Source organism: Chenopodium album, chromosome 18 (assembly GCF_948465745.1).
Source record: "Chenopodium album chromosome 18, dcCheAlbu1.1, whole genome shotgun sequence".
Lineage (NCBI taxonomy): Eukaryota > Viridiplantae > Streptophyta > Magnoliopsida > Caryophyllales > Amaranthaceae > Chenopodium > Chenopodium album.
Genome location: NC_137851.1, coordinates 36,249,868 through 36,256,914, shown reverse-complemented (window position 1 = coordinate 36,256,914; position 7,047 = coordinate 36,249,868). Strand labels below are relative to the sequence as shown.

At 35.1% G+C, this 7,047-nt stretch overlaps 1 non-coding gene across 1 annotated transcript; it reads right to left on the bottom strand.

Moving 5' to 3' along the window:
• Window positions 1–6,545: 6,545 nt before the first annotated feature.
• Window positions 6,546–6,651, bottom strand: LOC145593199 (small nucleolar RNA R71). Its single transcript, XR_014102574.1, has one exon. It is a non-coding gene; the product is annotated as a small nucleolar RNA R71 (small nucleolar RNA).
• Window positions 6,652–7,047: the final 396 nt, after the last annotated feature.

The window sequence follows — 7,047 nt, the reverse complement described above, 5'->3', positions numbered from 1 at the left end:
GTTTCGAGTTATTAGATTATTTATTGGAATTGGTTTTAAAAGCATGTTTGCTAATAAATTGAGTTTACTTATCTCGCACTTATTGTACTTATCTTATTTTACTAATCCTATTTTGTTTTGGTTATGGTTTGCCCTGTTTACCTTAATAGTAAGCAGTAGTGTTGACTATTTTCAAGTAGAGTCAATAAATGAGCATTTAGGAATCTAGGGATATGCTTCACCTAGTTTTAGAAATTGTAGGGAGTATTTCAAGCATCCCACACTTGAGCCCCACTATGATCATACACTTAAGCATGGTGGCGTCCAAAAGGAAGGAAGCTAGAGCAAAAGAGTCACCAACAAGTTTACACCCCTTCACAGGGTGAAGGTTACACCCCTTCACGATCCATGAGATCGCTAACTCTATAGTGATCCGGAACCATGACTTAATGTTCGGGGATGAAGGTACAAATCCAACCTAAAAGAAATTGAACCTGCCCTAAATATAGGCCTCTACTTTATTCATCTCATATTCATGTACACTTTCTGACTAACATACAATCAATAAATTAACCCTAAACCTGTTTAATCTATGTTGGTTGATTTATTAATGCACAAACAAATCTATTATTGACAATCACTTGAATTAAAATCACATTAGCCTAAATAAAATTATTAATTATCTTATAAAGCGTGATTTCAAGTACAAATTCCCTTTAAACCTGCAAGAGAGGGCATGATCAAGCAATAACAATAATACCATCAAGCAACATAATTATAATATTGACACAACAAATCATCATCATCATAATAACAATCTCATCAAAGCATACATAATAATATTAACAAGATCCTAGGCATGATACTAAAAAGATTAATAACAAATCCTAGCATGTTACTAAGCAATAAAAATCAAAGCTTTTACCCTAAAATGATACTAACATGATATAAGAAATAGGAAGCAACCTAATCATGATACTAGAACGTAATAAAAGCATCCTAACATGATACTAGTAATTAAAATAATCTAAGCATGCTTTCTATAAAAATATAACAATAAAATAACTTACTTTGTTGTCTCGTATCTCTTTCTATCAAAAGAATACACATGTTAGTAAATTCAAGAAAAATATTAAATCAAACAATTAATTTAAACAATTGAAATAGGGATTTGGGACCAGACCCTCAGAAATTATCAACCTTTCACGTCTAGGGCGAAGGCAACTTCGAGCTTGGCTATGTGTGTCTAAGTCTCGTGATGGACGTATGTTTTTTTGAAAAGGGAAGGCTTAGAAAGAGGGGGAAAGAATAAGCTTCTAGCTTTGAGAGAGAATAGAATAGAATAGATGATTGTTGATAATTGTTGGTGATTGTTGATGATTAAAACGGAGGAAATCGACCCTATTTATAAAGAAAAACGACCGTAAACGATTAGAAAAGAGTTAGAATTCGAATTGGATTAAAATTCCTTTTGACACGGCAAGATAAAAAGTATCGCGGTGCGATAAGATTATCGCGATGCGATAGGATTATCGCGTCGCGACAAAAATAGTTTTTTACGGAATTTATTTTTATCATAACTTTTGATCCAAAAGTCCAAATAAGGCATATAATATGTCTTTGGAAAGCTCTTGAAATATAATTCCCAACCCAATTAGTATCGGATTAAAATATTTTGTAGAATAAAAGATATGGCCGAAATAGTGGAAGTGTGTCAGTTTTGGATAGAGTTTTGTATTTCTTTCATATCTTATCCGTTATATCTTGGAATTAATATTATAATATATCATTGGAAAGATAATTTCAAGGGATATCCAAACATATAAGCATCCAACACTTGAGCCCCACTGTGATCATACACTTAAGTATGGTGGCGTCCAAAGGGAAGGAAGTTAGAGCAAAAGAGTCGCCAACAAGTTTTAGGAACTTGTAAACCGTTCACAGGGTGAAGGTTACACCCCTTCACAATCCATGAGATCGCTAACTCCATAGTGGTCCGGAACCATGAATGGATATTCAGGGATGAAGGTACAAATCTAACCTAAAAGAGATTGAACCTGCCCTAAAATAGGCCTCTACTTTATTCTTCTCATATTCATGTGCGCTTTCTAACTAACATACAATCAATATATTAATCCTAAACCTATTTAATCTATGTTAGTTGAATATTAATACACAAACAAAACTTACTTTGTTTCCTCGTATCTCTTTCTATCAAAAGAATACACACGTTAGTAATTTCAATAAAAATATAAATCAAACAATTAATTTAAACAATTGAAATAGGGATTTGGGACCAAACCCTTAGAAATTATCATCCTTTCACGTCTAGGGCGAAGGAAACTTCGAGCTTGACTATGTGTGTCTAAGTCTCGTGATGGACGTATGTTGTTTGGAAAAGGGAAGGCTTAGAAAGAGGGGGAAAGAATAAGCTTCTAGTTTTGAGAGAGAATATAATAGAATAGAATAGATTATTGTTGATGATTAAAACGAAGGAAATCAACACTATTTATAGATAAAAACGACAGTAAACCATTAGAAAAGACTTAGAATTTGAATCGGATTAAAATTCCTTTTGATGCGGCAAGATAAAAAGTATCGCAGCGCGATAAAAATAGTTTTTTGCGAATTTTGTTTTTATCATAACTTTTGATCCAGAATTCCAAATAAGGAATTTAATATGTTGTTAGAAAGCTCTTGAAGTCTAATTTCCAACCCAATATGAATCATATTAAAATCGTTTTTAGAATAAAAGATATGGCTGAAATAGTGGAAGGGTGTCAGTTTTGGATAGAGTTTCGTATTTCTTTCATATCTTTTCCGTTATATCTTGGAATTAATATTATAATATATCATTGGAAAGATAATTTCAAGGGCTATTAAACCATATAATATTTGGATAAAAATTATGAGGCACAAAAATAATATCTGAACATATTTCATTTCGCACAGAACAAGGACTCTCAAAAAGAGAAGTTTTATTCAATTTCAAACTCTTTAATCTTTATCTTTCAAAAAGGATAATTAAGATCTTTTAAAAACTTATAGAAGCTTCTAATTATCCTAATTGGTTTAGGAATATAATTAATATTAATGGGCCCTCCCCATGATCATTGGGTCGCACATCAAACTCGTTTAGACCCAGTTTAGTATTTTGACCATAACTTCCTCGTTATAACTCGGAATTGGGCTTCTGATATATCGTTGGAAATCTCTTTTGAAGCCCCATCCAACTACACAAATATTGGACATGTATTATGGACCAAACTAAACTATATTGGACATTTTTTATAAATAGGATACAAAATGAATGATTTTCGAAAATAGAAATGAATTATTTTTATTAAAAACAGAGGAATTCACGAGACTCTTTCACATTTCCCTTTGTTCGATATTCATGACGTGAAAGATATTCATCACTAGATTTGGTTTTTGGGGAGACACAATCAGGTGTCTACAGAAATGTTGGGTTTTTTTTTTCTATTTTTGAGTACTCATAACAATGGTTACTATTTATATTAAGTATTAATAAAGAAAGAGTTTGAGTTTTTGCTGCAAAGTTTTTATTTTGTTTAGTAGTTTTGATTAGACTTGTATAATTAAGAGGCGGTAATACGTCTAAGTCTATCTCTACAATATAATGATACGTATTTTACTAGTATTTTCGTAAGGGAGATTTGGAGATGCTACATCTTCTAATACATCTATACAAGTTTATGGTTGAACTTAACCTGATGCACTATGATAAGTTGGAAAATGTTTGCCGGAATTACCTTTTCTCGACCTTTTTTTCTTTTTTTCTTTACTTTGATCAAGTAAATGTAGGGAATATTTTTAGCATCCAACACTTGAGCCCCACCGTGATCATACACTTAAGCATGGTGGCGTCCAAAGGGAAGGAAGCTAGAGTAAAAGAGTCGCCAACAAGTTTTAGGAACTTGTAAGCCGTTCACAAGGTGAAGGTTACACCCCTTCACGATCCATGAGATCGCTAACTCCATAGTTGTCTGGAACCATGACTGGATATTCGGGGATGAAGGTACAAATCCAACCTAAAAGAGATTAAACCTGCCCTAAAAATAGGCCTCTACTTTATTCTTCTCATATTCATGTGCGCTTTCTGACAAACATACAATCAATATATTAGCCCTAAACCTGTTTAATCTATGTTGGTTGAATATTAATGCACAAACAAAACTATTATTGGCGATCACTTGAATTATAATCATATTAACCTAAACAAGATTATTAATTATCTTATTAAGCGTGATTACAAGTACAAATTCCCTTTAAACATGCATAAAAGGCGTGATCAAGCAATAATAATGATGAGTGTCATTTATGGCACTTTTAGGCTAGGTTTTCTTTGTAGTTTTATGCTCTTTTTTAATCTTTTATGTCGTGGTTTTGCATAATAATGCTTGTTTTTCATGTTTGTGCGTAAGTTTAGAGAAATGTGTGCTTTTGATGGTTTTCTTTCTATTTTATTCATTTCTCGGTTATCTTTTCTCGCTTCTTCATTTCTTTGACTTGTTTTGTAGGTGTTTGAGTCTCCCGAGGTTTAATTATCAAGAAGGAAGCTTAAGAACATTCAAGGAAGTTGATGGAGCTAAGTTCGGGAATCCAAACATGCAATTCAAGCTAGCTCCGCAAGCAGAAGAACCTTGGAAGCAACGCTTTGGCTCGAAGTGTTCAAATGCTTGGAAGATAAAGGAGCTGCCCTTCTCACGAGCATCGCCTCGGGTGCACCAATTATAGGGATGCTTGGGAGCGCAGAGATCGATCGAGCAAGCGAACGAGGCAAGGCCACGAGCACCAAGCAGGGGTGCGCGCGCGCGACATAGGTGGTGCGTGCGCGCAGACTCACCTGTGCGCGCGCGCGACTTAGTGGTGTGCACGCACCAGGCGCCCCGTTCCTCTTCGCTCGATTTTCTATTTATACCCTTAGACTTTTCCTTTTTCGGGGGGACGACTTATTTTTGTACTTGACACTTATTTTCTAGAAATAGTAGAGAGAAAAGCTTAAGATTACTTGATTGTACTTGAATTTGATCTTTAGTTTCAACTTGATCTTGGAATTTCTTCTTTAATTCAATGAAAGTTTGTGAGATTTCTGTCCTTTGAATTTACTCTTATTGCAATTTTCTTTAATTCTTGAATGTTTGATTTGAACTTTAATCTTTGCTTTAGAAATTTGTTGAGTGATTAAATTTCTTCTTGATTAAACTTGAAATGAATATGATTGTGATTTCTCAATTTCACCATGATTAGTGAGTAGATTAGTTGCTAGGGAGAAGGGTAAGCATGCTTGATTGATAATTTTTTCTAGTTGATGATCCTTGATTGATTGAATTGTTGCAATTATATTGGTTGACATGGTTGTGCATGTGATTAATTAGACTAGGAGTGATCAACCTATAAGATTAATCTAGATTGCATTGCAAATTTCAATGACATGAACCCTTGATTTGAGGATTGCTTTAATTGATTGAATATGATTGTAATTTTCCTAATTAGCCATTCATAGTGAACCCTAGCTTGGCTTATAGGAGATAGCTCTTGAATTCCTTTGGTTGTAACTATTGTTTGTCTTTGTAATGTTTGAATTGATTGAGTGATCCTTCAATTAGCATAATCATTGAGCTTGCATGTGGAACCTATATCCCTAGTGTTTAGTATATTGAATTTCTCGATTTACCTAGCTTTCTCGATACCTTAGTTACCAACCCTATCTTTCTACAATCTTTGAAGTAGCTTGACCTAGGCTATAGCTTGCACCTACTCATTCCTTTGGGTTCGACCTTTGACTTACCAGATACTCGTATTAGGTTGGTCGAGTGTTTATAAATTTTGTTTGGCTCTAGGAAAAGGTAGAAAACGACCTACTTTTCCCTACGTAAAAAATGGCGCCGTTGTTGGGGAGTGATATCGGTGCTTTGTTATAGTTGTTGAGTCTATTTTATCTTTAATTGAAAATACAAAAAGATTTTCTTTTAGGCTACACTTGTAGCCGTGCTACTAATCATTTCTTTTGAGATTGTATGCATAGAGCATGTGGTCATTCACTAGTGCCATTTGATCCGGAAATTGAGAGAACTATTGCAAGGTTAAGGGTTGCTAGACGATCTTTGAGCCCTAGCACTTCAAGTGAAGAAGAACCACAACAAGAGGAACAAGCAAGAATGGGATAAATCCAAGGGTGGCGTTGAAAGAATTGGGAACTCCCGGTGCAAATAGATTTGAGAGTGGAATTGCTCCACCTACAACACCGGCGAATGACATTGAAATAAGGCTGGCAATGATCACTTTGATAGAGAGGCGAAAATTTAGTGGGGCCAAGCATGAAAGCCTGCTAAATCATCTCAAGGAGTTCGAAAAATATTGCAATACTATCAAGGTGAATGGAATTTCCCAAGAATTCATCCGCCTCAAGCTCTTTCCCTTTTCCCTCATAGGGTGTGCCTTGGAATGGCTAGACAAGGAGGTCAAGCCGAATTCTCTAAGGACATGGGACGAAGTAACCAAGGAATTTCTATCCCATTTTTATCCACAAAAGAAAACGACGGAGGCTAGAGCTTTGATTCAAGGTTTCAAGCAAAAGCCTAGTGAGAGTCTCTATGAAGCATGGGAAAGATACAAAGAGTATCAAAGACAATGTCCTCACCACGGAATTCCTAATTACCAAATTATTCAAATTTTCTATGGAGGCCTTAGTCCTCAAGGAAAATCATGTTTAGATGGAGGAGCCGGAGGTCCTATCATGAACAAAACGGAAGAGGAAGTGGTAGACATAATTGAAGAAGTAGTGAGGTATTATAGAGATTGGCAAGATGGAGAAAGAGAGTCAACTAGCAAGAGTAGCTCTTTGGTGTACTCAGTTGATCATCTAAATGCAATCAAAAATCTATCCTCACAAATGACAAACTTGGGGAAGGAGATGTCCGCTATCAAGGCAAAGTTGGAAAGTGCTACCTATCAAGTTTCAAGTCTTTCCTCCCAATCTAAGGGGAGAGGTATGTCTTCTAATTGTCAACCCCCTCCCTCTTCTAATAACATGCCTAGTGGATG